General features: G+C 42.1%; 1 protein-coding gene across 1 annotated transcript in view; it reads right to left on the bottom strand.

Moving 5' to 3' along the window:
• Positions 1–10000, bottom strand: part of LOC143289655 (lachesin-like) — a 255075-nt gene that overhangs the window by 137677 nt on the left and 107398 nt on the right. The window lies entirely within an intron of this gene.

Below are 10000 nucleotides of genomic sequence, written 5' to 3'. Positions count from 1 at the left end.
CGTAGAAAAGAGAATGAAGAAAATGAACGAAGAAAATGAACGAAATTTTTTATTTTAAATGGGTAAAGGAATAAGCACAAAAAAACACCATGTTTACATCCGGCTGTATGATCAGAGAAAATTAGGGACGAAAAAGAAAGAAAAAAAAGAAAAAAAAAGTGAGGGCAAAAAATATTCACGCATTATCAAAATTACACGCATGTACAGACATAAGTATAATTATTATATACAAAGAGAGGGGGGGGTGGAGGTGGTAAGACCGGTGTGTGTGTGTCGTATGGTGGTCGTTTTGAGGCTTTGCTTGTTAATAGACAGCGCTTCAACAATTTACCCAGAAACGAAAGAATCTGTGATAAATGTTCCACAAACGACATTGCTGATGAGTTTCACTATTTGTTTGTGTGTCCAAACTCCCTTAAATTCCACTTATTGTTTTCCGAAAAAAACACACCCAAAAACAAAAGAATATTGTTAAAACTAAAAGCACTTGTTTCTTCTATTTGTAGTTCCTTTCGGTAAAGCTACGTCTGTTAATGGATGAGGATGAATTATTTATTAATGCATATTGTCGGTGCCTATTGGTCTTTTCCTTTTTCTCTTTGTTCTTTTGACATCACTCTAATTGTTTGTATAGTATTGACATCACTCTATTGTTTGTATGGTGGAGTGATGGCCAAGAGGTAACGCGTCCGCACAGGAAGCGAGAGAATCTGAGCGCGCTGGTTCGAATCACGGTTCAGCCGCCGATATTTTCTTCCCCTCAACTAGACCATGAGTGGTGGTCTGGACGCTAGTCATTCTGATGAGACGATAAACCGAGGTCCCGTGTGCAGCATGCACTTAGCGCACGTAAAAGAACCCACGGCAACAAAAGGGTTGTTCCTGGCAAAATTCTGTAGAAAAATCCACATCGATAGGAAAAACAAATAAAACTGCATGCAGGAAAAAATGCAAAAAAATGGGTGGCGCTGTAGTGTAGCGACGCGGTCTCCCTGGGGAGAGCAGCCCGAATTTCACACAGAGAAATCTGTTGTGATAAAAAGAAATACAAATACAAATATGTAAAATATGTATGTATGTAACGTTTCCATGCTCCCAGTGGGCACAAGAAATAGCCTATTCTTCCAATCTTGATTATTACACACACACACACACACACACACACACACACACACACACACACACACACACACACACACACACAGAGGGAGAGAGAGAGAGAGAGAGAGAGAGAGAGAGAGAGAGAGAGAAGGGTGGGGGTGGTAAAACTGGTTTGTGTCGTGTGGTGGTGGTTGTGAGGTTCGCCGACAACAAGGGGTTGTTCTGACTTCTGGTATGAAGCTGGCATTGGAGATCGGGTGGGTGGGTGGGTAGGTGGGTGGGTGATGGTGGTGGTGGTGATGGTAGTGATGGAGGGCTTGTTAAAGGCGAAGGAAGGAGAAAAAAAAGTACAGAGTCTGGTTCTGAGTGTGTGTGTGTGTGGATCCGTTCGTGTTTCTCTGTGTATCTGATCTCAACTTTCTGTTATGATCTGATGTGTTATAACCGTCCTTTGTTATACTTTCTTTTTTATGTAAACACACACACACACACACACACACACACACACACACACACACACACACACATACACACACACACACTCTCTCTCTCTCAATCTCTCTCTCTCACTCCCTCTCTCTCCCTCTCTCTCAATCTCTCCCTCTCTCTCCCTCCCTCTCTCTCTCTCCCCCTCTCTCTTTCTCCCTCCCTCCCCCTCTTTCTCTCCCCCTCTCTCTCAATCTCTCTCTCTCCCTCACTCTCAATCTCTCCCTCCCCCCCCCTCTCTCTCTCTCTCAGTATGCCAGTCTCTGTTTATCTGCTCATAATAGAGACAGGATGTTTTTTCCTGCAATGTGATGCTCTGCAATTGGCCAGGATTTGAACCCCAAACCTCCTGAATGCCATCTCTATGCTCAACCAACTGGGTAAAGCAGGCACCCGAAATCCAGCCGGGCGAACAGCCACTGGAGGACCTCCTGATCGTGACCTTCTGGCTGTTGCCAGTAAACAGTAGAACAGATCCTTAATTAGCTCTCTCCATACGAACGGCGAAAGAGACGACGTTAACAGCGTTTCATCCCAATTACCATCATCAAAATATTGCAAGCGGAACGCTCTTATACTGAAGAGGTGAATGTTGACAAAGAATACCACAGGTCTGACGACGGAAGCTAAAGGTTGGGTCATTCAGACACCCACTGGACATCCAAGGGGTCTGTGTAGAGGAGAAGAAAGGACTGGCCGTAACTGAGTGAGTTAATCAAGGCAAAGATCCGTTTCCAATGGAGCTCTGTCGTGGGTAGCCATGCGTGCGAAGTTCGTGACGAACGATTAAAACCCCAAGCCATGTTTCTTTGTGTTGAAGAAGGGAGCCTGAGAGGTCCTCTGAATCTAAATCCTATAAATCTTGCTTCAGGAGATTTGTGGCAATGTGTGTCATTCCTTGGTGACTCTCTCTTGGGCAGTGTATGGAAGGATTTCATAAAGTTATCAAGGTCTGTCCAGAAAAAAAAGATAAAAAAAGAAAGAAAAAAAAAAGAAAAAGAAAAAAAGAAAACGGTGGAAATGCGCGCGCGCGCGCGCGCGCACACGCACACACATACACACACACACAAACAAAACAAAACAAACACACACACACACACACACACCAACACACATACAGACTGCTGTCTCTCTGAATATTCATTTACACACACACACACACACACTCACACACACACACACACAATACTTATATATTCACACACGCACGCACAGAGAGAGAGAGAGAGAGAGAGAGAGAGAGAGAGAGAGAGAGAGAGAGAGAGAGAGAGAGAATATACATGTGTGTGTGTGTGTGTGTGTGTGTGTGTGCGTGTGTGTGTGTGTGTGTGTCTGTGTGAGTGTGGCTGTGTGTGCGTGTGTGTGTGTTGAGACACAGTCATCTCACACACACACACAGATAGATAGGTATGATATGATCAATATAAATGTTAAACATGTAAAGGAAGAGAGAGAGGATTACGAGACACACACACGCACACACACACACACACACACACACACACACACACACACACACACACACACACACACAGAAAGAGACAGAGAGAGAGAGAGAGAGAGAGAGAGAGAGAGAGAGAGAGAGAGAGAGGATAACGAAAAGAGTTGCATGTATTTGATTAAAAACGTAGTGTCTTCGTTTCTGTTCCTTCTTTATTTTGGCCGTTCGTTCTTTCATTGCTCCTTCATTTCTCTCCTTTCAATCAAAATCAATCAATCAATCAATCAATCTATCTATCTATCTGTCTATCTATCCATCCATTCATCCATGCGCATTATCAACTGTGAACAGCGGACCTAAGGTCCAACAACAACACTTTGATTAACGGATTCTGCCACGGCACATAATTACTGGTTCAGGTACCAAGGTAAGCGCTGTTCAGTACTGAGTTGTTTGAAGGAGGTACTTTTTTTTGACTCACATGAGTCTATGTTTTAACCCGGTGTTCGGTTGCCTGTGTGTGTGTGTGTGTGTGTGTGTGTGTGTGTGTGTGTGTGTGTGTGTGTGTGTGTGTGTGTGTGGTAAACTTTAACATTGACATTTTCTCTGCAAATACTTTGTCAGTTGACACCAAATTAGGCACAAAAATAGGAAAAATTCAGTTCTTTCCAGTCATCTTGCTTAAAACAATATTGCATCTCTGGGATGGGCACAAAAAAAAAAAAGAAAAAAAAAGAAGCTTAATTATATGCAAACTGCATTTACTGTTATATTTATATTTTTTGTATTCTCTAAACTTGTATTCTAGATCTGATATTCTGACCCAACAACAAGAGCAGTCATTATTATCATTTTTTGTTCAAACAGGAACTTCTTTTGCTAAGCATGGAAGTTTTATTTATTTTGCAAACGTTTTGGTGCAGAGGGTAAAAAAGGGAAATTACTCTAATTAATGCTAGGGGACTTAATTTGCTTTAAACTGATCTTTCTCATCTTAAACATTACATTTCGAAATTATACTCAATACATAAAAAGCCTGAATTTTTTTTAAGTGTATCACAAGTGAGTCTTGAAGGCCTTGCCTCTCTTGTTCTATTTTCTTTATTTTTCTATATGAACAAATGCAGAGAGAATAGAACACTTATTCTGTTTCCGCGATGGCTGTGTGGTTTTTGGAATCTGCCAACAGTAGTTGGAAGTTGTGTGTCTTCAGGGAAAGAAAGAGTTACTTTTCTCTTTTATTGGAATAAACACAGAGAGAAAGGAACACTTATCTGTTTAGACGATGAGTCTTGAGTTTGGAAATAAGAAGCAATCTTTTGGTGGCGGTAGTGGTGGTGGTGGTGGTGGTGGAATGGAGTGGTGGTGGGGTGTCTGTCTTTATTGATTAACTCCTTAGTGTGTTACGTGCGTGTCATGTGTTTTGGAGTGCGATAATGTAAAACAATTAGAGGGTGGGAGAGAGAGAGAGAGGGAGAAAGAGAGTCCGTCAAAAAAAAAAGAGAAAGAAATGCTACCTCTGCAAATAAAACAAGAGAGGCAAGGCCTTCAAGACTCACTTGTGATACACTAAATAAAATAAAAAAGAAAAAAGAAAAGAAAAGAAATCCAAGCTTTTTATGTATTGAGTATAATTTCAAAATTTAATGTTTAAGATGAGAAAGATCAGTTTAAAGCAAATTAAGTCCCCTAGCATTAACTACAGAGTAATTTCCCCCTTTTTTTACTCTCTGCACCAAAACGTTTGCAAAATAAATAAAACTTCCATGCTTAGCAAAAGAAGTTTTGACTGCTCTTGTTGTTGTGTCAGAATATCAGATCAAAGTGCCACGTTTAGAGAATACAAAAAATTATAAATATAACAGTAAATGCAGTTTGCATATAATTAGGCTTCATTTTTAAAAAAAATTTTGTGCCCATCCCAGAGGTGCAATATTGTTTTAAACAAGATGACTGGAAAGAAATGCGGTGGCGTCGAATGGACCAAAATGACGATGCCAGATCTCCTCACGACAGCTGCCAACAGAACGGCGTGGCGAGCTATGACATCTTCCTCATGTCCCCCCAACGACCCCAGCGGTCAAGAGAATGAGTGAGTGAGTGAGTGACTGGAAAGAACTGAATTTTTCCTATTTTTATGCCTAATTTGGTGTCAACTGACAAAGTATTTGCAGAGAAAATGTCAATGTTAAAGTTTACCACGGACACACAGACACACGGACACACACACACACACACACACACACACACACACACACACACACACACACACACACACACACACACACACACACACACACACACACAGAGACAACCGAACACCGGGTTAAAACATAGACTCACTTTGTTTACACAAGTGAGTAAAAAATGATGACATGCCAAGATAAGTGTCCAAAGGAAGTGCTGCACTGCCTAAAGAAGAAAGAGTTACATCTCCCCGGCCCCCCCCCGGCCCCCACCAACTATTGATACATTTGCTTTTCAGGTAAATTACGTGCGCCAAGGAGTTTTGTTACGACATTCGGCAATAAGAAATGCAACAGGGACCAATAGCAAACACACACACACACAAACCAACAAAAAACGACACATCTACCATAGGCGATGACCATGGCTGTTTGTCAATAAGAAGTAACGAGTGTGTCAACAAAGTACAACAAAGAACTCTTTAATGTTTTAATAATCTATTCTCTCAGATCCGACGTATGTTCCAACGGAAATCTCTTTCTTTGCGATAGAAGACACGCTAAGTCTGTTGAAATAAATCTACAATAAATAAAGTCTGCCAACAAGAAGAGCCACAAAAAAAAGAAAGAAGAAAAGAAATGTTTTTGCCAACAAAAAGAGCTAATGTATCAACATTATCGTTACGTCTGCCAGGACAACTGTTGTGTGTGCCTCAGTATGTCGGAGAATGGGTTTTATTTCCCACTACAGAACTCCAAATGCCCAAATGTCCAATTGTCCGGGTCAACCAAACCTTCTGGGGCCGTATTCAAGACAGAACTCATTTTTGTCTTGAGGCAAATTACCCTTGACGTGGTAGGGACCTGCGGGTACAATTTACCTTGAAGGTTAGGTTATCTTCCGTATTCAAGCACAATGATGGTGCACTCAGGTGGCTAACTCGATCGTCTAAATCTAAACATCCTGGGAATTCCCTTCTTTGCATGCTCTTTTGCATCCGTTCCTTCCGTTTGGTCACAGTGGTGGCAAACTTCGAGTCTGGGGTAAAAAAAAAAATTAAGAAACTGTAACTAGAGATGGTGGAAGAGCACCGAACCTATCTATACGTTGTAAGTCGTGTTCGATTTCTTGTGTAGTGCCCCAAATAATTATGTCCTCGTCGAAAACGGATTTCGTTGTTAAGCTCAACGTCATCGAAACTATTGAACGGGTTTTCTCTGTCCTTAGCCCCACCCCTCCCCCCCACCCCTCCCCAAAAAAACAAAAAACAAACCCAAACCCAATCCGCCCCACACACCCCCAAAACACACACAAAACAGACAGTCTCTCCGCAAAGTACGCCTGTTTTCCTTTAGCAAAATCAATGCAACAACAGGATCCGCCATGTTTACCACTGCTTCGTGGGCAGTCACCCTTGGCAGGTAGTCAGGGTAAATTTGCCTTCGGATTTGAAGACCCACGGGTAGACTCAAGTGTTCCTGAATACCGGATACTGCTTACTCTCGGGCAGTTTGCCTTGCCTCAGGTAGATTTGCCCGCAGGTACACATTTACCCGCAGGTACGATGATCTCTTGAATACGGCCCCTGGAGGGACAAGTGGTAATTGCTATCTCCGCTTGTCCGTTGGGTTACAACTTTTTTTACTGTATAAGTGAAAAGGTGACTGAGAAGACAGCTTAAGTGCAGATCTCTCGCTCTTCCCCTTTCCCTTTTCCATTTAACACCTCCACCCCACCTTGTGTTTTTTCACTACCCGTAATGCACATTATTTGCGTAATGAACTATGTCTGCTGACTTGCATATTTACTATAATTAACTCTATCAGCCGTCTCTATACTTAGCGAGGGCAAGTGACTGATGGATGACTGATGACTTGCGCGATGAGTTTGTTTAAAGTGAAGAGGAGTTGCGCAACGTCGACATCACTCTCTTGTCCGAGTCCACCAATTTCCAGTAACAAGACTAAGTCGAGACGACTGGAGGATGAGCACGGATGACCAAGATATCCTTTCGGTGTCTCATCTTGCTCTCTGCATTCCACAGTGCGTTGCTGTAGCCGCCTTCCTCTCCGTTGAACCGATAGGTTTCTTCCGCAGATTCTGCCGGGTCCAGACTTCGCATGCATGGGGCCACCCCCATGGGGCACCCCAGGGGCCAACTGCGTGTGGCATGCACACAGCACGGTGGATCTAGATGGCCGTGAATACAGTGCGATGGGCAAGTAGATAATAAGGGAATGGGGACATGGGTGAAGGGGTGGAGGGGTGGAGGGTACAGTAAATATGTTTTGCTTACTTGTCCCAACGACAACTAATAATAATTAGAATTCCTACCGCTCACTCAGTCTGGCTCCGCGACTAAGCCATTCTTGTCGTTAGTAGGGGGCTTAGTAGGTGGTGTCCTAAGTACGTTAAAACAGAACAGGCACCACTGAACACCACCGAAGTGACTCAGCAGCAGTGCAGGGTCTCCTCTGGTGTGTGGCCTCCTGGCGACCTAACATCGATGGTTCACTGTGGACTGCCGACGCTGGAACTACGACGGACAAACCCGGGTGTGGCCGTGTATGGGGGAATCTAAATGAGCGACGTGGGAGTAATGCCACTGAAACGGTGCAGATGACGGGGCAGCTTAAAAAAAAGAAGAAAAAAAAAAAGAAGAAGAAAGAATTCCTAGTCCTTTGACCAATACGTCTTTCAGCGGCCATCAGGAAAGTCTACAATATTCACCAGTACAGCTATTGGCACGAAATTCTGCACCCCCCAACCCGATACTGATAATCGCTACCAAGTGTTACTGAAGCAATTTCGCATGTGGAGTGATGGCCTAGAGGTAACGCGTCCGCCTAGGAAGCGAGAGAATCTGAGCGCGCTGGTTCGAATCACGGTTCAGCCGCCGATATTTTCTCCCCCTCCACTAGACCTTGAGTGGTGGTCTGGACGCTAGTCATTCGGATGAGACGATAAACCGAGGTCCCGTGTGCAGCATGCACTTAGCGCACGTAAAAGAACCCACGGCAACAAAAGGGTTGTTCCTGGCAAAATTCTGTTGAAAAATCCACTGCGATAGGAAAAACAAATAAAACTGCACGCAGGAAAAAAAAGAAAAGAAAAAAAAAGGGTGGCGCTGTAGTGTAGCGACGCGCTCTCCCTGGGGAGAGCAGCCCGAATTTCACACAGAGAAATCTGTTGTGATAAAAAGAAATACAAATACAAAATACAAATACCGTTACTGAAACTGACACCACTGGGTACATATGTACCGGCAAACAGTGAATACAGTGCGATAACGAAAGAGTCTTTTCCTGAACATTTTCTTTGGTGCTGCAGGCATGCACGAAAGTTTTACGAGAAACTGCCCTTAACATCAAGATTTCAGGTGAAACTGCGATTGTTTTTGGCGTTGATGAAAATGACTAAGATAGGAAAAACAAATAAAAAACTGCACGCAGGAAAAATTACAAAAAAAAATGGGTGGCGCTGTAGTGTAGCGACGCGCTCTCCCTGGGGAGAACAGCCCGAATTTCACACAGAGAAATCTGTTGTGACAAAAAGAGAAATACAAATACAAATACTAAACATACGATTTATCTGACTTTGCCATCACTTAAGAAAAAGAAAGAAATCTGCATTTAAAGGTGGAAAATAAGAAAGTGAATCCCCAATATGATTTTTTTTCTTTTTTTTATTCAAACTCATAAAAGAAATATTTTCATAGATTCAACGTTATCAATGGTTGGAGAGTTATTTTATCTAGCCTTTTATTCATTTTCACTCTGTTGACAGTGTTATGTTTCAGTAACATTTGAAAAACAAAAATGATATGAACAGCAAACACTTTATGTTCTGAACGTCGACCGACCATGATAGAAAAAAAATGTATGTGCGCATTAATGATAATGATAATAAGATGACAATGATGATAATGATACTAATATGATAACAATACTAACAACAACAACAGCAACAAAAGTAATAATGATGATGATTATTATTGTTTTCGTCATTATTGTTATGATTATCATGATTAATACTTTTATCATTGAAGTTGTTATTGTTGTTTATATAGCACTGAATCTTGTGCAGAGAAAACTGAATCAAAGCACTAACACAGCCAGTCATTCACACGCCTATAGTGAAAAGACGTTAAACTATAGAACGAACACGCCTTCATATCTCTAATCCATGGATAAGACAAAACAACAACAACAACAACAACATATAAATCCTTGCTTGTAAAAACCAAAGCTGGAGAAGCTATATCAAACTGCTGAAATAATATATAATATATCTATCTAAGAAAAGTGGAGTGATGGCCTAGAGGTAACGCGTCCGCATAGGAAGCGAGAGAATCTGAGCGCGCTGGTTCGAATCACGGCTCAGCCGCCGATATTTTCTCCCCCTCCACTAGACCTTGAGTGGTGGTCTGGACGCTAATCATTCGAATGAGACGATAAACCGAGGCTCCGTGTGCAGCATGCACTTAGCGCACGTAAAAGAACCCACGGCGACAAAAGGGTTGTTCCTGGCAAAATTCTGTAGAAAAATCCACTTCGATCGGAAAAACAAATAAAACTGCACGCAGGAAATAAGTACAGAAAAATCGGAGCGCAGCCCAAATTTCACACAGACAAATCTGTTGTGATAAATCGTATATATATATATATATATATATAAACGTGTATATATATATATATATATATATATATGTGTGTGTGTGTGTGTGTGTGTGTGTGTGTGTGTGTGTGTGTGTGTGTGTGTGTGTGTGTGTAAGAAGTTTGCAAA

The sequence above is a fragment of the Babylonia areolata genome, chromosome 14 (assembly GCF_041734735.1).
Source record: "Babylonia areolata isolate BAREFJ2019XMU chromosome 14, ASM4173473v1, whole genome shotgun sequence".
In the NCBI taxonomy this organism is placed as follows: Eukaryota; Metazoa; Mollusca; class Gastropoda; order Neogastropoda; family Buccinidae; genus Babylonia; species Babylonia areolata.
This window is presented reverse-complemented; position numbering and strand designations above follow the sequence as displayed.